Here is a 24360-nt window from a genome sequence, read left to right as displayed (position 1 = left end):
TAGAGTTTATTAAACAGTATTTGCATTTCTTCAAACCTCTTTAAGTAAAGGTATTTGCATTTCCCCAAAAGCCAAACCAAGCCAAAAACTCATAAGGAAGTTTTGAATGAGAGATACGAGATCCTGAAAGAGTATATTTATAGAGATTAGAAATTTCCCTCTTTGAAAATATTGTAAGAAATATTATTAGATATTAAGGATATTATTTGATATGTTGTTATTCTCTAAGATGGATGAGTTCCTTTCATATGCGAATTGTGTGGGTAAAGATGTCATTAACTAGTAAAGTTTATAATATTGAAGGAAACGGGCGTTGAATAAGATTTTAGTATTTATTAAAAGATTGTGTGTAATATAAGGAAACACTTAAATTTCCGTCTTATCTTTATTCGTTGTTAATTGTTGCTTCTCTGACATAATCATAAATTGCGGATATCATTGGAATTATTGAGGATGTTGTTCGAGATTCAAACGCTATAGATATATTTACATGCCCATTCTAGCATTGCTTTGCGAGTGGACTTCTACGGTTCAACGCCACTAATTCAAAACTCTCATCACATTATCCGAATCCGACTTGATCTTTATCTTCCCAGAAAAAGACCAAAAACAAGAGGCACAAACCACACCATCGTATTCGATCAAAGCTCAAAGGCGCACACCAGTTCTCTTCCAACTCAAAGAAGAAACGAACGCATCATGCCTCCCTCGGCCCCTCCGTCACCTCCTCCTCCTCCTGACGGAACTCTACCATCATACGCGAAGTGGTTAGGATTGGGCTTTCTCATATATTTCCTCGTCCTCTTTGGCGGCTTCTGTTTCTGTAGCTGGCGCCGCGGCCGTGCGACTCGGGCTCTCTTTGATCACGTCGTCGAGCGGCATAGTGTCGATCTGGAGAAATTCAATAGCACCGAGTGCGCAATTTGCCTGGAGAGCTTTGAGGAAGAAGAGGAGTTTTGTGCGCTCAAGACATGCAACCATGGGTACCACGAAAGCTGTATCGGGCAATGGCTCTCGAATTGGAGAACCTTGCATTGCCCGCTTTGTCGGAGGTTGGTCCGAGTGGGGCTGGTGGCTAGTGTTACCCCGGTTCCCGCTTCCTAGTTCGACTCTTCTAAATTTATGGTATAGTCCAATTAATGGCATGTCAAGATTTTTTTTTTTTTACATTATGATGTTGTATCCGGAAAGTTTTGTCCTTTTTTGTGACTCAATTGATCCCACAATGGTTGAATTCTTTATCTTTCCTCCAACTAAATTTTCAATTTCACTTGAGTAATACATTGAGTGATAATTGTAAAGTGTGCTTTCAATGTAATTTCATGCTTTTCAACTAGTGTTGAGTACTTTATGATACCTTTGATAACAATTTTATTTCATCAACGGGAATATTTAGGAATGGATCAATGGGCAAGGGAATAGATTAAGAACAAATATAAGAAATTAAAAAAAAAATCTACATTTTTTGTTTCCGAGAATAAAAGAGAAACAAGGTCATTTAAGAGAAATAAGTTCAGTGTAACCTAATGTTTTTTTTTTTTTTTTCGTGACCAAGGATCCGCCGGAGCATGCCTTTGTCAGCTTACCCCGATTCGGGGTCTCACAGCCTTCACAATGGGGTCTCACAGCCTTCACGATGGAGGACCTACAGCCCCAGCAACTCACCGCCAGGGCCCCCACTTAAATCGCTAGTAATGCAGGGTTTCGAACCTTCGACCTCCATGCATTGGAAGGAGTGAACTTAACCAATTGCGCTGCCCACGAGTGGGTAGTGTAACCTAATGTTCATATTTATACAATCGACACAAGGTCCAGGTGAGGCCAACATCTTGACCGAATCTCCTAACTTGATTCGAGGCCCCCATTTTTGTAAATAAAAAGAAAAACTTTTAAAAATAGAAATTTAGGAAACAATTTATAGATTTTAACATATAAAAAAAGTAAAAAAAATGAGAATTAGATTCAAAACTAAATAAGCTCTTAAGATTTTCCCTTTCTTTCAAAGACAAGTCACAAGCGAGCATGGGTGTGATTGAGATCAACACTCTTCTTTACCACCATCATCAAATCAAGCTTCAATCGAGTGTGCGTGACTTCGGGGTGAGTGAAATTGCAGATATGTCACTCGCAAATCTGGAAGGTTGCCCTCAAGCGAAGGTCGCCCTTGCCTATCTCTTACATGTTTATACCTCCGTTTGGTTCAGCATTTCGAAGGGGCTTTCAGCCTCCAAAGCTCTTTAGGGAAATGCTGGACCATTTGGCAATAATTTTAAAGTAGCTTTCAAGTAAAAGTCAGCATTGGAAAGCCCAATGCTAGTAGGGATTAGCTTTGAGCTTTTAGCATTTGGTCAAATACTAAATTTTTTTTTCCAAAACTGTAATCACTCATTCTTTAAATTTCTTATTTTGCCCTTGTTATAATTTTTTTAGATGTCAAAATAATGCTAAAAAAATCAAATTTTTACAAATGCTAAAAAAATTAAATATATTTTGGTATTTTTAAAAAAAATTATTTGTATATTTGATTTTTTTAGCATTATTGTCAAAAAATTATATTTAAAAAGTTGCATACATTTTTTTTTTCAATTTTAAACAAATAAAAATTAAAAAGTTCCGACAAAGGGTTTGGTATTTTATATATATATATGATTTTTAGCATTTTTTTCAAATTTATATTTAAAAAGTTACATACCCTATTTTTTTAATTTTAAACAAAAAAAATTAAAAAAAAAAATCAATGAAGGATTTGGTCTTTTTTTAAAATTATATATGTGTATTTGATTTTTTTTAGCATTATTGTCAAAATTTATATTTAAAAAGTTGCATACATTATTTTTTTTTCAATTTTAAACAAAAAAAATTAAAAAATTCCAATGAAGGGTTTGGTCTTTATATATGCGCGCGCACGTGTGTGTGTGTGTGTGTGTATTTGATTTTTTTTTTTTTTGCATTATTGTCAAAAATTATATTTAAAAGGTTGCATACATTATTTCTTTTTTCAAATTCAAGCAAATAAAAATTAAAAAATTTGATAAAGGGTTTGGTCTTTTTAATATATATATATATATATATTTCTGTGTGTGTGTGTGTGTGTGTGTGTGTGTGTATTTGATATTTTTAGTATTATTGTCAAAATTTATATTTAAAAAGTTGCATACATTATTTTTTTCAATTTTAAACAAATGAAATTAAAAACAAAATATTAATCACTTAAAGGGCTTTTTAAATGTGTTTTCTACCAAATGGCATTTCTCTCAAAGTTGCTTCTCAAAGCATAAATTACCAATCGGCTAGTGCATTTGCCTAAAGTTCTTTAAGCTAAACTATTTTGTATTTTCCCAATGAGCTTTCAAAATGCTGAACCAAACGCAAATATACCTTGCTGGAGTCTAAGTGTAGCTCACTACTCTCCTACATGTCTCTATCTTTGGTTACGCTACAAATTTCTATTTTATCCTTTTTTATAGAGCAAGCAAGTCATCCTATAGCTAGAGTGAACTTGTCATGCTTAAATTGTCTTCCCTTAGGATTCTATTGAAAACATCCTTTAAGATCATTTGCAATTCTATTTTAATAGAAAATTAAATGGTTCTAAGCAAAATTTTTGCATTACTATTTGTCTTGTGTTCATAACAGTTGAATAAGCCTGTACCCCATGGATTTTCGATGTCATTTGCTTGAAGGTTTGATAAGTTTGTGCAAATAAGTGCACCGACTTTAGAATCGTCTCCATCCCTAGTTGTTTCGTCCTTGCCCATTTTACCAGGTAACGTTTGCCCTTCTTTTTGCAGTTAAAAAAGCTTAAAAGATCAATGTACCTATATATTTATTGTCGACCTCCTCATATTGTGAGTTAAAAACTAATGAAATTCTTTGCTACAATTTCCAACCATCCATCTTTGACTAAATATTATGTTAAATTTTCCAAGGGCATCTTAGAATATCTTAATTAGTTAAGTCCTTACAAAAGTCTAGTTTTATCCAAACATGAATGGTTAAGTCTCCACTAACACTTTTATAATTAAATAAAAAAATTTGGGCATAGAAATTTTAGGGTAGTATCAAACGTATTTATGTTCTTTATCTATATCGAGAATAGAAATTCTATGTAGTTTACTACATGTGTTCTTTTACTCAGAAACTTGCTCAGGGAATGGAAATAAAAAATACTATTTTTTAACATAAATTATTCTCAGAAACAAAAATATTAGCAAACACACCCTTAAACTTCACGGTTTTTTTTTTTTTTTTTTGTCGGTCGTACTCTATTCCTACTCTAACTCTCATACTTTTGCTCTACTTTCTTATAGAACATGAGAGTCGAAACCCACACTTGATATTAAATCGTCCTCACCCCAACCCTCTTGAGAATATGGGGATTCGAACCTCTTACCTACCCCTTCCCATGTGGAAAGGGTGGCAATCCTAGTGGTTCACGGGGTGTATTAATGTGATGATGATGAATGAAGCTTGATCAATGTGAGATTATCAGTGCAATTAAATGGGTTGATGACTATTCAATAGTTGGAAGAGTTTGAAATCTTATGTGGGAAATCCTTTCGTTGATGTCGAAATCTGAATACTCGTCGAGAGACGTGATAAGCATCGTGTCTACTATAAAAGTAGCCGTATGGGAGACTACTGCATGAAATTTCAAAAGATCGTGCACATAAGATCCTGATATATAATGTATTAAATTATAGCTAAGTACTCTATCGATATCTATAGATACATTATAATGACCACAACCTCATTATATTTTATTTTTATACAGTTTGATGTTTGAAAAGAACACTTATTAGTTGTTTTTTTTTTTTTTTTTACGAAAATTGATAAATTACAATGTTCTTCTCCTTTTTCCTACATATTTTGATTGTCAAGATCAATTCCTCCTTATCATGTCAAAGTTCTACGAGGCTTCTACAGTGAACAATATATGATGATGTACGTACATACGCAAGCAAGCTAACCTTAGATAAGCAAAAAACTTCATGCTTAAAACATATGTGATTAAGCAATATCAAGAATACTAATTAACTACATAACCAAGTTTGTTCAACCCTTTTATGGCAACTATAAATATCGATAGAGTACCCTACAAAAAATACAAGCCAGAGAGATCTTCACACCGAAGATTATGGACATGTCGAGATCCAAAATCTAACTTAATGTAAAAAGATCAAGTAATGCTCGGGTATTAGGACTCATCGCGTACTTCTTTTCATCACCCTTGATTAAAAATAACTTACACTATTGTAGCCCCTTTATTCAAATAAATCTGAAGTTAGAGCCCCTCAGTAAAAGCGTGGTGCTCAGAAAAAAAATAAGTCATAAATACTTTCCCACCAGTGATATTCACTGCAGAGGAAGAGGGTCAAAAAGACTTACAAGTCACCGCTAATATTACAACTTGCATCTAACCCAAGGGCCAATTCATACCACGTATCAGCGTGTCCATCTTCACTTGCCATAACCAAACTTCTGACCCTGTGAAATACGATGCAGGAAAAGCAGCATTCCCCTCGATCACAAAGGGAGGGAGGTCTTCACTTGCCATAACCAAACTTCTGACTCTGTGAAATATGATGCAGGAAAAGCAGCATTCCCCTCGATCACAAAGGGAGTGAAGGAGGGAGGGGGAGAGAGAGAGAGAGAGAAAGAGAGAGAGAGGTCTCGGTAACCTTATGTCTTGCAAAAAGGGCAGCTATTAAAGTATGATCACTCCATGCAAGTTTCGAGGAATAGACTACAAAAATCCAGACTGGCGTCTGCGCTAGATGTCCTGATGAAGATATTTTGTTTTCAACTCAGCAGTTGAACGGACATAAAGAAGTTTCATAGCAGGATAAGACAAACAGCAGAACTTTAATGTGCACACCACCTTACCTGACCTTGTACCGTTAACAGAAACAGAGGCTGTGGATGGCGAGATACCGACGGCAGCGATCCTAGTGTCAGTCCCGATAATCCCATAACCGGTTTCTCGAGCCTGATGCAAAGAGTGAACGATGCATTCATCTGCTTGCTCAGTTCATCTGCCTTGGCCGCCACTTCCTCTACCTTTTCCTTATAACAGCCTGTGAATTTGTTGAACTCATTATCCAGCCTCCTGAAAAACAAGAGCTCGCACTCACCTCCCACGACAGACGACCTCAGAAACATGGTCTGGTACCTCCCATGATCTGATCCCTCCTCTTGGACCGCGCTCACTATTATCACTTCTTCGTCTTCACTAGTTTTCTTGGGAAAATTCTGGGCGTACTGACTGTTTGGCCGCTGAAGGCTAGGTAGAGTGACCCCCTTTTCTGTAAAGGGCCCTGCGAGGTGGCCCGTTGGTGCTCTCGGGGATGGCCGCGAATACAGCTGTTGATGGCGCAAGATGTCCTTCAAGATCAACTTGAGAAAGTTGTGATCCATGTAGGCGTCTTGCCATTCCGGCGGCATTTGGGACTCAAAACCTTTTCCAAACTTCATCTTATGCTTACTATTCAAATGTAGGTTCACACAGTACAGCTTCTTCAGCCGAACATGAATGAAACTGTGAGGAATTGTGAACTGTAAAGTATTGATCAAGGGAAATAGTACTTGGCCCTTACTATATATGGAGAGGTTAGGCAATGAAGAATGGAGAACATGAAACAATAGCAACGAGTGAGAACAAGAACAAGTCTCAAAGAACAATATGGGATTGGTCACCTTACTTTGGATGTTTATTCTCATGCCCTTAAATATGACTTCACTTTAACGGTTCCACTAACACATGATATAATTATTGATGAGATGATTGTTTTTGGTATTTATAGGTGAACTCACCTCAGGGACACAACTATCATCACTCTGACCATGTCTTTTTTTGAGCCAAACTCTGACCATGTCGACTCGGGTAAATTTATGCATTCTTTACTTACTCCACTCTTCGCGATGCATAACGGGATGTCCGCATTTTACATACCAGCAGTACCTTTACGCATTCTTCTATTTTAATCAAAAAATGAAAAAAAAAAAAAGAAGAAGAAAAATGAAACACGTTGATATTCGGAAAGGCAAAATTTAAGAAGTTCCCCGATATTTCATCAACGAAAAATCTGTTTCAAGAAGGCAAAATTTCCAGCACTCTAATTATTTGTGACTGCGTATGGCCATGATATTCGAGCCAACAGTAAATATCTGGATAAATCGCTTTGGCGAGTAGAAACTGTTCCAGCGACATTCAAATGAGCTCACCATCAACCAAAGGCTCCAGCTCCCGCACCAGAGAAACCTCCTGTGGTGATCACCCGCCAGAGAAGGCTCCCAATTGCAGAACAATGAAAAAGGTCATATGGCCATACAAAGGGCATGATGAACAATAAAAGGGCATAATTTCATTTGTCAAAAAGCCAAAAAAAAAGCAAACCGTCTTTGGGCAAGCAAAAGCATACACGCGGCTCAAAATGAACTAACTTGTAATTGAACACAAGATTTCATTCAATCAGCTTCCCCATCTGCGTATATACTATCCTCACAAGCAACGTTGACTGTACAACCATCTAGAATGTGTTAGTCAGGATAATCATCTCTCCGCACATCATTATATTAACAGCGTCGGCGCTAGTGAAATAGAGTTTCTTCAATCCTAGTAGTGCAGTGTGTCTCTGCAGATTGCATACCACCCCGCGACCGGAGGTGCAAACTCCACTGCAGAAGTGGGCGCGCACGACATGCTGTGGCCGATGCAAGTGCGTGCCCCTGAGGGCACGTACGGGAACCCAGAGATGTGCGGGAAGTGCTACGTACAGCCGGACGGGACCACCCGCGGCAACTGAATCACGCGGCCACCTAAGTACTGGGTTGTTTTCCTCAGTCAACTACATTAAGACTCGTAAGGAACTTTTGAAGGAGAGATGAAAATGGCGATGGAGTATAATTATGGAGATTGAAAATATTCCTATTAGAGATATTATTAGATATTAAGAATTTTATTTAATATTTTTTTATTCTCTAAGATAGCTAATTCGCATATTATCTAGATAAAAATGTCATTCTCTAATAATGTGTATATTATTGAAGGAAACAGGGGTTGAAGTGGATTTTAGTATCTAATAAAGTGTATATTATTGTGGGATTGTTGAGGGTAGTGTTTTGAGATTTGAACGCTATTAGTATTTAGATGCCCATTTTAGCATTGCTTTGCAAAACTAGTAGAAAACCACAACATCGTCCCAGCACTCTTTCGCCATTGAATCTCGTATTCGATCAAAGCTTAAAGGCGCATCATGCTGCCTCCCTCGGCCTCTCCAGGGCCTTCTCCTCCATCCTAATCATGGTGGCTCCTAAGGTTGCTAGCATGCGGCGGCAGCGTGCTCATGCCCCTCGCCATGGCTGGCTACATCTTTGGCTGTGGTCGGTGTTGTAACTGCATGAATCGGGCTCTCTTTGATCGTGTCATTGAGTGGCATCACCGCAACGTGGAGAAATTCGATGTCGATGAGTGCGCAATTTGCTTGGAGAGCCTTGAGGAAAGGGACAAGTGTTGTGCGCTTAAGAAGTACAACCACAGGTTCCACGAAAGTTGCATCAAGGAATGGCTCTTGAGAAATCAGCATTGCCCACTTTGTTGGGGCTTGGTCCGAGCAAGGCAGGTGGCTAGTGTTAGGCCGGCTCCTGCCAATTCCTAGACCGACTCTTATAAATTCATGGTGAAATCCAATTAATGGCAGGTCGAGATTTTCCTTTTATATTTTGATATTGTTTCCTGAAAGCTTTATCATTCTTTGAGACTCAATTGATGCCACCATGGTTAAATTTCCTTCTGTTATATTTTCTCCAACTAAATTTAAATTTCATGTGAGCAATACATTTTTTTAGAATAATTTTCTTTGTCAGAGATATTTGCTAATCTTGTTGATTCTCTATATCTTTTAAGATTATTCGCATATCTTGATTGATATGTTATGGTAGATAGTTTTCTAATAAGGACTATAAATAGACTCGTATATTATTTATCAACATATATTAAAATAACAGAAATTCATCAATTCTCTCTTCCGCATTATTATATTCTTAATTCTCAGGAAAGGAGGCGACCCTAATGTATCCTCAGTGCACCCATTGCCGCACCATCACCAAGTCGAGCTTTTCTTTTCCATGAGGCATTTTTTCGACACCGCGAAGATGCAACTAAGCAAAACCTGGCTTATTCCATTTGCTATCATGCTGGCTGCATCGGCCACGTTTCTTCAGTTGTTGAATCGACAACGATGTTGATCATAAATCAGACATACTGTTCGACAACAAAGTCGACCACAAAAGACGAATGCTGTTAAGGCCAACTCTCGACTTTTCATTTTTACTTTCGAGTCCGTCACCTCTAACTCGCTGCCTTTGAAATTTCTTACAATTGTCTCTCATATGGCTATGAGTATTCAAAATTTTAAATTAAAAATAGTGTATTTCTCCTTTAACAAATGGATTTCCCACATAATTCGAAACTCTTCCAACTAGTGAATAGTAGTCGACCCATTTAATAGCACTGATAATCTCACATTGATCAATCTTCATTCATTAAAAATAATTTGGCGAAAAGAACACTTATTAGGATATTATTTCTATGAAAATTAATAGTTATGATTTTCTTCTCATTTCTTCCCACCACATTTTGATCGTTAGGATCAATTCCTCTTACCATGTCACAGCTCTACAAGACTTCCACAGTGAAAAATGTATGATAATGAACTTATATATACATGCGTAAGCTAAACAATTGACTTCATGATTAAAAACAAATATGATCGAGCAATATAAAGAATACAAAATAACAAAATATTACATTTCCTCTACATAACCAAGTCCGTTCAACCCTTTTGTGGCAAAGATGGACTTTTTCCTACAAAATATCATAAATTCGTACCACTTTCTTAAGCGAAAAGGAAACAAATGACTGTATAAGAATAGGTAAACAAAATGATGGGAAAGAAGTCAAAAGAAAAAGAAAATAAAAACTCTATGTTCTTCATCAAACCTAATTTAAGAAGTGGACTGGTGTCAAAATAATATTATTTTAAATACCTTCCTTCATATGATAGCAAAATGGATCGCGTAGATCCATACTGACCGAACTGTAAATTAAATGGGTCCTATCATGATGTTTACCTAATAAATAAATTGTTTCATATGTACTTGATTGATCTATTTGATGCATAGGACATACAATCTTTTTTTTTTTTCCTTTTTTTTTTTGTAGTGCAAAGTCAATATTTGAAATATCGAGTTTAATGGTTAGCCCAACCATCCTAAATTTTGACAACACTTTACATAATCTAAAATTAACTATCTAAGATGGGTTTCCTCATCGTAAAACGAAACGAGAATTCATTTTTACGCCGCAAGAAATCATGTGCTAAAAAAGCACCTTAGAACACTCGATGAACAAATTATAATTATATTATTTATAGTGCGCCTTGGCTTGTTTAAGTGTTCCACCCAAGCCAAGATATTACTTGCAAAGACGTCTTCAGACTCTTCGCAGCAAAAGTAAATCAAAATTAAATTCTTGTATGACCCTCCTCCCCTGGTACTTAAAATTTTGTTCGAGAAGGGATTATTCATTGATCTCCTTACAGTTACATAGAAAGCAAATGACATCTCACACGACTCCTAGTGTTGGGGACTGGCAGAAAATTTGTACCGGATTTTTCTCCATTGAAATTGGACCTAAAAAATTTGGGGAATTGAATGAGGAAGTTGAAGTTCATTTTGGTTAAATTCGGAGCCTTGGCTTAGGGGGATACAATTTTGGCTTCAATTTGGGTTATTGGTGGATTAAAAATCAAGAAAGTATTAGGGGCAAACTTTTAAATTTATGTGGATAATCTTGCTGCCCCTTTTTCCTTTTCTTCGGCTTCTCCAGCAAGTTTCGCTGACCCCATCTCCACGGCACCTCTCTCATTCTTATCTCTTCTATTTCTACTTTCCTTTATTCTTTTTTTTTTCCTTCGAGCAAGACGAAAGCCAGCTGCTTGCTTTTGTTTTCATTTCCCTTCGAAACTCCATCCCATCTTCTCCACTTCGTGCAACACCACCGAATTCTTCTGCCCATTTCTTTCATTCTCCATCGAAGCCGCTGTCATTTGTCCAAAGCTCGCCCACCTTCAGTCAACAAGAAGCATTCCGTTGACCCCAACTTCACGTGGCCTTTTTCCACCGAACCGAAGCTTTCATTTTCCCTGCTCCCCTCTCAGTTCGCCGACGAAGCTGTCCTCCACGCTCGCGTGTCAGCTCGCCCCCTGCTTCCTTGCGTGTTCCACTGGATCGGACAACTCCAGCAGCCCGTTGAAGGCCAGCAAATCCAACGCTAGCGAAGCTGCTTCCTTGTTCGGTCAACTTCAACAACCCACGAAGCCATCTTTGACCGCCCAATCCTCACGATTTCAACCGAGCAGCTCTACCGAAGACCTCCTGCCAGTTCGTCCGTGTCTTCTCTCCTTCGCCGCACGAACCCAGTCAGCTGAAGCTGCTGCCCGCAAGTCCATCTCCATCGAAGCCCATCTTCAGCTGCATTAATGGCCCAGCAATTCGGCCCAGCAGAATTCCAACCCAATTCGGTTTTTTTCTTCAGCCTACAGCAGCCCAATTCCCAGCGATTTGGGCCTGGTTCAGCAGCCCATCTTGAAACCAGATCAAGCCCAGCTGCAACCCAAGCCCAAGATCAAGCCCAGCACTTGCTGTGGGCTTGCAAATCTTTTGGGCTTGGTCCGAGTGTCCATTGACGTCGCCGAAAATTCGGATTTCGACCGCCGTCGCGTTGTTGTGGCGGTGAACCAATTTCCGCAATTAACCGATGAGTTTATTTACGAAACTCTTCTTAGTAAGCTAATAACGTCTAAGGGGTGTTTAGATTTATTTAATTAGGAATTAGGTGGTTAGTTAAATTAATTTAGTGATTTAATTATGCAATTATGCATGTTAGGTGGTTAGATTAGATTAAGTGGGCCTAGCTAAATTGTGTTATTTATCTAGAAGGGTTCGGGAATTTTCCGGGTCCGTATTGATATTTAATTTAGTGATTTTGGCCTAGGTTGGCATTTTAGTATTTAAATTGATTTATTTAGTTAATTTTAGAAATTATTTAATAATTAATTATTTTCCGGAAATTAGTCCTGGATAGCCGGTGACAGGAATTTCGTGCTGATTTCAATGGTGTGGTTAATTTCTGCAATCAAGTGTTAAATTACGCAAACTGAGTGTTGATTGGATTTTTGGACATTTATTCCAAAATTTTATAAAATTTGTTATTTATTCAAAAAATCTCGGGTGTCAGGTTTTTAACATTGGAAATGGTTTTATATACTATATAAAACAGTGGGATTTTAAATTGAAGGTTATGAATTTTCTGAGTCCAATCTGATCGCATACCCACACACGACTAATTTACCGTATATTTCTAATACAAAGAAAATATGCCAGGATCACCATTTTAATTGAGACATTTGAGTGCAATGCACAGTGTTCTGGGCCAAGATTGATTGGTCGTGTGTTGGTTAAGAGAAACCGTCCCGGGCTGTTAAGTCGAACGTTACCCATTCTTTGGGACTCGGGTCGCAGTAAATTATGGACCTACGCCTCTTCGAGGAAGCCGTCTAATTAAGAGACGTCGCCGTGCTCAAATGAGGTGAGACGACGCCTATTAATGCCAGAAGACCGCCAGATTTATAGTTGGTCGTACTCTTAAGGGGTGTAATTAACAATCGGAACGCATGATTGTTGAGTCGATGAAGTGTTCCAGTTGTTATGTGCATTAATTATATGCATTGTGATATGTAGGAGTGTCAGTAACCGAACCGAAAACCGAATCGAACCAAAAACCGAACCAAACCGAATCGAAAAATTCGATTTTTTCGGTTCGATTTTCATTCGGTTTGGTTTTCATTAAAAACCGAAATTTTTCGCTTCGGTTCGGTTTTTATCGGTTAACCGAACCGAACCGAACCAACAAATAAAAGTGGAGAAATATGAGTTTAACAAAAAAAAAACAAAAACCGAAAAACCGAACTGAACCGAAATTTTTCGGTTCGGTTCGTATTCAGTTCGATTCGGTTTCGGTTTGGTTCGGAAGATTTTTCTAACGGTTCGGTTCGCTTCGATTTTAAAAAAAATCGAACCCAACCGAATCGTTAACACCCCTAGTGATATGAACTGTACTAACCTATAGGAAGGAACTAAGGCAAGGTAAGTTCCATGTTCTAATTGTGTGGTTGTGTGTCTAGAGCGCCTTGAAGCGTATTTCCCTCCTAATAGGGGTTTAGTGGGTGGACTTGTTGAGACATTGTCTCACTGGTTATTGAATAACCATTTTCAGGTCCTTAGAAGGTGGTCGTGGAAGACCAAGGTCTCGAAGTTGGAGGAGGAGGAGTATGGAGGATTGATAGATATGTCCTATCAATATGTCGTAGGACAGCCTCTTGTGAGAGTCAACCATTTTGTAGGCTTTTGAATAAACTCGTTTTATGCCTAAATCTCATTGTTTATAAAAGTGTGCTTTTATGAATTGATATCTTGCTTTTCTATCCCGAGATTATTATTGTCGAGGGATTTATTTTCGCTTCTGCATGTGCTTAAAAATCAATGGGTCGGCAACTTGTCTTAGGAAGTTGCAAAATTTTATCAACCAGAGAAGGATGGGCACGCGCTCGGGATTCGAGGCATGACAAATCTAGCATGGGGGAACTTGCCTAGCCGCACTTGGATGGCCGATGCTCGCCTTCACCGGTGAGGGTGACCTAGGCGAGGCTAGCCCTCGCCATCGGCCACACAACCATGGTCGACAATGGCCACCGGCCAAAAGAAAAGGCAAAGAAAAGGAAAAAGGAAAAATAAAAAGCAAAAAATTGAAATAATTATTTAATTTTTTAAAAAAATATTAAAATATTATTTAAAATGTTCATCTTAATAGAATCATGTCACATCAGCAATTATTTGACTAAATTGGTCGGATGGATTGAATTGATATCAATATGAAAAGATTTAAAAGTAAATTGATTCAATTGAAAGGTTCATGATTGAATTAATATCAATATAATAGACTTAAGTGATGAAGATTCTCTTCCTAGCATGTGTCGCGACCTAAATTTCAGGTGCACCACATAAGTTTAGGCTAATTGACTACTAAGTCTTTAAACTTAGCTCGGGCTCTCCCAATTCCATATCAATTCGCAACTTAGAGTTTAAGTTCTTAATATGCAAATGATTTTTATCATGGAGTCCCTACTAATCAATTTTTTGGTGGGTCGATTAGAAACCCAAGTAAAGTAATAGGAGAATTACTTCACTCCTACGAACCAAAGATTAAATGAGTTCGGGAACTTGGTTACACTAGATTTGTCTAATGCCCTTTCGGTACATTTCTCTTTTTATTTTTAAAAAAAAAAATGTTTTGCAGGCAGCTTGAATTGATTTTAATTTACTTCCCTAACATGTGAGGTGATTATACGAGTGCGCAATCTACCAATTTAACACCCAAGGAAAGCAAATAAATAAATAAATAAAATTACGGGGACTTACCTTGTAGTAACGAAAGTATTTGCATTGTTAAATCAAAAGTCACATTAACAGACCTACATATGATTTCTAATTAACACGCAATTTTTTTTTTTTTGGTTTTCACTTATTTAATGAGAATCATGCTTTATGCAATGCATGCTACTAATTTAATATGACATGCACATGACATTTTTTTCTTAAAAAAAATGCAATTTATCCTAGAAAATAAACTAATTTATTCTAAGACATTTTTTTTGTATTTTTTTTATGAAATTCAAAATTAAATAAATTCAACAATCAAATATGCAGTCTAAATTAACCAAATGACATAATTTTAATGACGAGCAATTTCTAACTAAATGAACCTAGCAACAATTGCTAGATGACAGGCATTTCATGAACCTAATCCTACATTACATGTGCATGATTTTTTTTTTTTGTATTTTTTTATTGGAATTCGAAATAATTACTGAAAATTGACTACAAAACCCGACAAGTTATCCTACTCAAGTTAGGAAATAATTTAGATTAAATGCCATTTTAATTTGGAAACTCATCTTAATTAAGTAGCCGTGACATGCAATCTAATACTAAAAAATCTAACTAGATCAATTCTAAGCATGCAGTCCTACTCTATCCTAATTTGTCATGCAATCTGATTTTTTTTTTTTTTTATGTTTTCCAAAACAAGCATTTATCAAATATAAACATTATATCCAACCACTCAAGATATTTATCAAATGAAGGATTAAAATAATTGAAAAATAATCCGTTAACTCACAGATTAAATTAACGATTATTTTATCCCTAAACACCACAACTGTGAAGAAAAATCAAAATAATTAAGAAAATTGATCCGAAGTCTCTCGGATCAACTTAATAATTATAATGATTTCAAAGTCAAAATATCATCAAAATTAACATAATTAAAAAAATGACTCGAAATCTTACAAATCAAATTAGTAATTATAGTGATTTTTACCAATAATATCCTACGGATCATACCTGAAACCTCGATTAACATCAAACATTCCAGTTTACATAATAATATCGAAAAAATTGGTTCAAGAAAACTACCTTATTTGGATCGGCGCCAAGGGTTCGCGAACAACGGCGATTACTCGGCTCACGGTGTGGGCGAGCTCGCGCAGATGGAGTTTGCGGCTGGTGATCTCGCGGAAGTTGGCAAGGGACGCACGTTGAAGTCAATGGTCAAGGGTGACTCTCGTTTGGCCTCAACCAAAGACAGCCCCACCGAGTGCTTGTTCCACGTGCCTCTCTTCCTTCACTACTCAACTATATGAATTACGTTGTCCACACGTGAAAGCTCAACCTGCATGGAAAATATTTAAAAGAAAAACTCGGCTGGTCGTGCGGCGAGGGTGTCAATAGCAGCTGGCATCGTCGTTGACGTGGATCGGTGGTCGTGGGTCAGCGTTGGCACTCGGGCAGCGGCGGCGTTGTCAGACTCCTCGCAGCGTTGAAGGGCTGAGGCGCGTGGCCGTCAGAGTTTGAGCGCCGTCGGGTTGATCGTGACGTTGAGATGGGGACAAGTGTGTCAGTCGATGAAGGAACAGCGGCGGCGGACGATGGGTTACGGCCACGAGGGGGCTCCCGGTGCAGCAACTCAGGAGGGAGAGCTGGTGGACTCGGCAGAGAAGCGAGCAAGCCAGTGTTGCGTCAGCGAGCTCAGGACAGCGGGGGCGTCGTGGCTGGTGGTCCTTGGCGGACTGAGAGGCAGCGGCGCGGGCAGCAGCAGGTGTGCCACGATGAAGGGGCGCGACTTGGCTTGGTCTGGACAACGAAATTAGCAGCCCGTCGTCCTCAACCCAAGGAGCGGCAACTGGATCGGTAGAGATCAGCAAAGGTACAGAGACTCGGGGCAACAGCAACGTCGTCACCGGAACATGGAAAGCAGCCAAGTTGGTCGCATCTCGCTTGCTGCCCAGGGAGTGGAGCGACGGCTCTATGGTGCAGCGACGGGCGAGCGGAGACGTTGCGACGGGCGGGTCGGAGACGTGGGTTGCTGCAGGAGGACCAGCAGCAGGTCGAACGGAGGCGTGGCTCTTCGTGGTCCCGGGAGTGGCGGTGGGTCGTCAGCGTCGAGCGGAGGCGCGGGTTTGCTGCGACGAGCGCTACAGGTTGCTGGCGTCAACGGCAAGGACGGTGGCGTGGCGTCGGAGACGGTGGTTAGGCGTGGCGGCGGGGTCGGAGCTCGCCGGAAGGAGGAAGTCGGCGGCAGCAGGCGTTGGCGACGGGCAGGGCGCAACGACAGGGGCTCGGAGCTTTGTCGATGGGCGTTGCAGGGACAAGCGGAGGTGTGGGTTGCAGGCGTGGCTAGCAGGGTGGAGCTCGGGCTGAGGGCTGCAGCAGTGACGGCGTTCGGAGCTCCGGCGAAGGGCGGTGGCTGGTGAGGTCGCTAGCAGCGACGGGTCTCGGACCGGCGCGGTGGTGCGGGCTGCAGTGGACGCCGGGGCGGAGGAGCAGGCGTCGCTCGAAGCCTCCCCTTGAAGAAGACAACCCCTCTTCTTCTTTTTTTAATTTTTCTCTCGCGTTCTCCCTCTCTCTGTTGCCCTCTCTGACTTCACCTTCTTTTTTGGTTTTTTTCTCTGACAGACTCTCTATTCATCTCTTTTTTTTATATCCTTCCCCTGACTTCATTTTTCTTGTCCGAAGGAGAAGCCCTTCACGATGAATATTTTTTCGCCCCCCGACGAAAGTTTCTTCTTTTTTTAATCTCCTCCTTTCTCTCAACTCGTGTGTCTCTCTACGGACTCTAATTTTTTTAATAGCTCTCACAAACCTCTCCAGTGAATTTTTTCGTTCCGCTCCCCACCTGACTTCACCCTCTTGCTTTTCTCTAACGAGACTCTATCTCCCTTAATCTCTCTTTTCTTTTTTTCTTTCTTTTTTTCTTTTTTCACTCGTCTGTATGTCTCTCCGCGGACCTTTTTCATGGATTTTTTCTCTTAACTCCTCTCTGGCCTCCCCCTCTACGTTTGCAGTCCCAAACCTTATTTATAGGCAACAACCGACTCTTTAGTGTGAAAAGATCCGGCCGCAATTTTTCCAGAATCCAAGTTGGACTTTGCTTTATTTCTTCTCTAGACCTTTCTTTCGGCCACCGATCTCCTCTCCAGCAAGGATAATATTATAAAAATGTTAGTCCATCTTCCTGCATGCGTCTGTAGAATTTTCACGTCCCCCATTCCATGCGTGCATGTGCATATTTAATGAGGGGGGAGAAAATGCACTTTCATGGATTCTTCTTTCTTCTTCATGCTTGGGGCTTCTTGTGCGGTTACTTGTCCCTCCCTTCTATAGGATTGCCGCAACTTTTGACTTTTCTTGTTTATTGTTTGCTTTTTCCTTCAGCAAATTTCTCGTTGCTTCTCCTGACAACCCACACTTGAGAGAGAGCATATTATATAATATATCATGGGCTCATTTTGCTTCTTGGAGGATTCCTCTAGAATCCGCATGTCCGCCGAATTTGTGCGTGCATGCGCATGCATTAATGAGGGAGAGACAACGGACGTGCAAGAACTTCCTTTCTCTTTTTTTGACTTTCGCTCTTTTGCATGTTCAGACGAGTGGAGAGAGAGACCATCTCTTCTGTGAATATTATCGACCACGAGCCGCTGCGTCTTGTTGCCTTTTAGTATCGTTGCAAATGCGACCACATGAAATGCAATTTTAGTATTTTTTTTCTTAGAGATTAAAGATTAATTCCTAAATTTTTATGTAATTAATTACTAAATAATTAATCAAAATTCAGGTGTCAACAGTATGGTACCTCAACTAGTGTTCCAACAAATTTAATTGTTTATGTATTTTAGTCACGAGTTTCGTAACTAACCTCGTAAACGTAGAAACTCCATTCCGCCAAATCGGTTATGATCATTGAAGTTGGTGAAAGAAGAGGCTTAAACGAGGCAGGAGAGTTGAAAAGAGAGAGAACAGCACAACAGGAGGGCACATTGGGTTTGTTCATATCACTTACGAAGCCTCCAAGGCCTACAACAACCATAACAACAACGACACAACGGCCAATCAGGCCTGGCTACAATGTCAATCAAACTACCAACTGCTCCAATCTATGCAAGAACTCCACTCAGCGGAAAACCTGTAGCATTGCATCTGGGCATCATCGTCGAGACTATACTAAAATTGTACCTAGTTGTGGATTTTCGTATCATCCCTTTTTTGTTTAGAATCCACTAATAATGGAGTTGGAAGACGTGATGACCCGACAGATATGTTTTTTAATCTCTAAGCCCTTATCACCTCCACTGACAAACTAACTGGATATCACTCCATATTGACTCCATGGTGATACATAAAAACTTTCTGACTTAGCGGTTTGCGCCACGAAGGTATGTTGCGCACCGGGACCGCTCTTAGATTGGAGTCAAAGCTTAAATTGTAGCTTTCGTTATCTAAAAGCCCAGTAAGGGAGAAAATTGTATCTATTTGAGATCCAATTGTCTTTCTTTCTTTTTTTCTGCGGAATGTCAAATATCAACAGGATATACGTGATTGCCGGACAAAGCCTCAAGGATATTTTCTTGCTTATTTACTGAGAAGGTTATGACTATATAGAAGTACGAACAGAAATGACTCCGAATTTCGTCTCCCCGGCGCTATGAGCAAGGGCCAAAAGCGTTGTCACAAACAAACGGAAGCCATTTTAAGTAGGACGAAGATCCTCTTCCTTGCATGGTATCTCCACCGGTGTGCCAACAAATTTAATTGTTTATGCATTTTAGTCACGAGTTTCGTAACTAAAACTCGTACTCTTAGAAACTCCATGCCCTCGGATCGGTCGTGATCACTGAAGTTAGTGAAAGACGAGGGCTTAACTGAGGCAGGAGAGATGATAAGAGAACGAACAGCATAACAAGAGGGCACATCGAAGTGGATTTGCTCATATCACTGATGAAGCCTCCAAGGCCTACAATAACAATAACAACAACGATACAACGACCAATCAGGCCTGGCTACAATGTCAATCAAGCTACCAACTGCTCCAATCTTTGCAAGAAATCCACTCAGTGGAAAACATGTAACATTGCATCCAGGCATCAGCGTCGAGACTTTACTAAAATTGCACCTAGTCATGGATTCTCGTATCGTCCCTTTTTGGTTTAGAATCCATTAATAATGGAGTTGGAAGCCGCAATGTCCCACAGATATGTTTTTTAATCTCTAAGCCCTTGTCATCTCCAATGTAATTGAGCTAGTACGGGCAGGTAAGCTGTTAAAAAATGCCTTCCAAGCTCAGCTTTAGTCGGTACGGTCATATTACAGACTTCACCACGTGGTGAGTCCTAGTTGCTATCGATCATTAGCCAAAGAAAACCTACTACAACTCCCTTTTATCAACTTTTCAGGGCATATATATAGATAGTCATAAGTCCTAGTTGTATCCACGCATATTGAAGCTTTGAGCTCTTAAGTATCCTCTCAAACCATAGATAACCACATCCGCCGAACGATAAGTTCGTCCTACGAAAGGAGAGGAGAGGAGAGGAGAAAAATGAAGGCAGGTGGAGTCGAAGCCGGAGAGGTAGCAAAAGCTTCCGCCGCAAGGTACGGCATTAACAAAGGAGTGGCGGTCCTTGATTTTATTCTGAGGATACTCGTATTCGTGTGTACCCTCGGTCGATTGCGCAAACTCATGGCTTTATATAAGAGATGAAACAAAGATAACAACCACACGTAATTTTGGCAAGATAGATAGCGACTTCGCGAGTTGAGCAAGTGCAAAGCAAACCCTCTGTTGACACCTAATTTAAATTCATTTTTAGAAATAAAAGATAATATTTGATTATAGAGAGAAATTTTGAAAACAAACTTTGAATTCAAAAATGCAACAGCCGTTTGATTTTGGAGCCGTATTTTTGTTGAAGAAGTTGAGTGAATATTGGGAAATCTTCAACGACTTTGAGCGCTTTCATTATAAAATGCGAGGCTTCAGAACCGAGCAAGGGGGAGGAATTCGAAAAATTCAGAAGAAAAAAATTCTATCGTTCGAAAGAAGTGAAAAGAATGGAAGGTTTTTCAGGGCTTTTTCGTTGATGCTTTTGAAGAAAATCTGCTGAAGGAAAAGAAGAAATGTGCAGAGAGGAAACAGAGGGGAAGTGACGTGAGAGAGAGAGAAAAAGAAAAAAAGAATACACGAGAGAGAAGAGTCAGAGAGAAAGAGCAGTGAGAGCAGGGAGAAAAACAAAAGAAAAGAAAAGAAAAGGGGCTACAGTTCGTCTTCTCCGAAGCCACCGGTGCCCGCTGTTGCCCACCGCACCTGCGCCACCCGCGCCGCCGCAACACCAGCTACCGCCGCGTCTTGCCACCTCGCTGCTCTGCTCGCCTCCGCCACCGCTGCTCCGCCAGTCAGGCCGCGACTTCCAGCCCCGCCGCCGACGCCTGCAGCAGCTCCCTTCGCTTCGCCTGCAACCCGCCGGTTCGCGATTCAGCCGGTCATCGTCGCGCCACCGCCGCTCCGCCAGCAGATCCTCTCTGAACCACCCTCAGTCGGCCTCCGAGCCACCAAAGACGCTGGCAGTTTTTGTTCCTCCGACGATTGCTGCTGCCGTGCTCGATCTTGCACCGTCGCCGCAACGTCCACCGCCGCACCGAAGCCCTGTTGCTCCGCCTGCACCAGTAACCGAGGCTTGCTTCACCGCGACCTCCTGCTTGCTCGCGCATCCGCAGCACCGCTGCCGCTACCACAGCTCGCATCCTCACCTCTGCAGCAACCGACGCCGGCTCCACGCCCGAACAGGACCATTTGCTGCCTCCTCTGTTTTGCTGCAGGTCTGGTTACTGCCGAACCTCGCCGGAGCTCCGACGGACAGCCCTTGTTCCGAACGGCGACCCATCACCGAACCACCAGCTGCTCCTCGCCATTCCTCAAGCCAACCGTGAGTTGGACTAGGTGATTTTCTAGATATTTGATTTCATGTTTTTTTTTTATATATATTCTAACTTGATTTGTTTTGATTTATTTATCATTAGGAAATTTGTCATATTAAGTTATGATAATAAAAAATATTGACCCGCGAGACGTCGGGTTAGATTTTTGATTATTTCGACTTTTTATGGCGAAATTCATGAATTTCTTTGCATCATTGATTCATATTAAAATGTCATTGATTTACATGGATGGATTTTTATTTTAACCTGTTATTATTTGCTCATCACATATCATGCATCATATTAGATATTTAGGTTTATACACATTTCACATTTGAAGCAACGTATTTTAGTTTCTTTTTAAGATTCATGTAGAATTAGAATGATTTTCCTTTAATAAAACCAAAACACAAAAAAAATATTAAAAAACAAAAACAAAAAAATGTTATTTAGGTTATATAGATTTCATAATGTACGCACCACATGTTGCGCTTTATTTAGGTTAATGCTTTAATATTCTCGTCGTGTAATTTTTAATATTAAAAAAGGCCGAAGATTAGTATTGCATCATTATCTTTTAAAGTCATTTAAAAAGAAAACCCAAGAAGATCATTTCCTTGGTTAGTAATAGGTTAATTCATAATTAATCTCATTTCATATCATCATTATTTAGCATAGGTTGCATATATGCATTAAAAATGAATCATCATTAAAATAAAATAAAAAAAGAGCATGCATGTAGAAATACCATGTCATTCATCTCATATCATGTAGCACATGCATATTTAGGATTATAAAAATTAGATTGCATACATATAGTGATAAGTTTAAGTCATACCATATGAATTGCATCTCGCATGTTATTAAAATAAATTCATGCATATTAAGTTTAAATTAAGATTGCATATAATTAACATTTTTAAAAGAAAAAAGAAAAAATAGGTGTCATGTCATTTAGAAATTATGTTTAGGGCATGCATTTTTATTAGCATTTTTTTTTTATTGAATGTTATTTTAGTGATTGTGCACTCGCATGACCACCATTTGCATGTTAGTAGCTTAAGTTAAAATTAATCAACATTGCCTGCAAAATATTTTTGAAATTAAAATAAAAGGTACCGAAAGGGCGTTAGACTAATCTAGCGTAATCATGTCCCCGGACCTACTGAATCTCTGGTTCGCAAAAATAAAGTATTCTCCCATACTTTACTTGGGTTTCTAACCAACCCTAATTGGTTAGTGGCGGCTCCAAATTGAAATTGCATGTTTAAATGAGTTAATTTCTATCAAGTCGCGATTGGTAGGACTTGGGAGAGTCCGTGCCAAGTCTTCGGACTTAGTAATCCATTAACCTAAACTTTAGGATTGCCCCTGAAAATTTAGGTCGCGACACCCTCAAACTTTGAAAATGAATGCTCGAAAAGTGATGCAATCGACGCTCCCACAAAAGAGAAACCCCACAAAAGAGAGACCAACGTGCCATGTCTGTAGTGAATTGGACATAACTGAAAACCTATCATCGACGAAGACATGGTTCAATTAATTCAAGTGAAACAGGACCGAGAGACGCACACCCGACCCAATGTTAATGCATTTGCATGGCGCTTCCCTTCTTTAATCATTGCATTTCCCTCTCGTGGGGGACCTCCTCTGATGAGTACTGCTTGCATGCTCCCATTGCAGGATGGTATGCGCCGTGACCAGCTTAGTGTTTCGTTAGTGGAGAACGAAAGATGTGCAGATCTAGAGGGATCGATTATCGGTTTCGTCTCTAGCGAATGAAGTTTTTTTTTTTTTTTTTCCGCTTCATTGAAAGTAAGGAAATGTGTGGTCTAATTTTACGAGTGAGCAAATTAAAATGCGTAGTGAAACAGTTACTTTTATTTCATCTTTTTCACATGGCGCTCGTACAGAAGTGTCCGTTTCTTCTTGGTTTCACTTCACTGCCGAGTTGGTAAGTTCGGTTGTCGGCAGGTATTTTTCCTTAGAGTCACAAAAACTTGGCAAAGCCAAGACCCATCATTCTTGCTTTGCGATGCCGTACCAACAGGCTTGGTGTTGTACTGCTGCTTGTGGACTCAAGAACCTCAGGGGGATCACTGAACGTGGTAGGCCATTAATAATGAAGGGTAATTCTGTCATCCTCTATGAAGTTAAGGGTTTGAGAAATGTGAGAAGCAAACTTCTTACTTATTGGGCCTTGAGCATTTGTTATCTCACGTGGAAAGACTTCTTGACTTTTGACGCACTGCGTATGAATAGATTGAGTAGTCGTTACTTAAACCGAACACCTCTTCTCAAGTATTAGAGCCTTGTAAAGTCTTAGAAGGATAGTCGAACTAGTGGCCTCACCCCGACCCTGTACACTTATCAAAAGGGGCTCCTCATGTATAGTGTCGCTTCCTTTAAATAATACACATGGATGTATAAAATAATTACTATGTAAAATATGGATTTTGTCGCATTACACTACTACTTATCATAGGGAATCGCGAGTTCTGATGTACATGTACAATGCTCGGATCATACAAATTGAAATTTCATGGCATCCGCACATTCTTGTCATTTTGAAACTAATATGTGCTTGCATAAGAGTACGATTGATTAGTGGGCTTCTGGTTGTAAGACTGCAATATCACCGCATTGCCAAACCATATAATCACCTACGAGTCATGAGCATATTGAACTTTATATGTATGTTCCAAGCTCCAAGTTTTCGCCAGATCGTCAATGTCAAGGGGGGACGATGAAGAAGCAAACCTCCTTAGCGGCATGTTGGGCAAGTGCGGGTCGATTTTCAGGGACCAAAGATCTTTTGGGTGAGACAAGGGAATTGAATGAACAGACGAGGTAGTCCTCTGAGGGATCTCCCTTAGAATTCCTGATGTGCATGTATTACGTTCTTGACTTGTTTATCAATAGCTCGTG

The sequence above is a fragment of the Eucalyptus grandis genome, chromosome 9 (assembly GCF_016545825.1).
Source record: "Eucalyptus grandis isolate ANBG69807.140 chromosome 9, ASM1654582v1, whole genome shotgun sequence".
In the NCBI taxonomy this organism is placed as follows: Eukaryota; Viridiplantae; Streptophyta; class Magnoliopsida; order Myrtales; family Myrtaceae; genus Eucalyptus; species Eucalyptus grandis.
Note: the sequence above shows the minus strand (reverse complement) of the source record.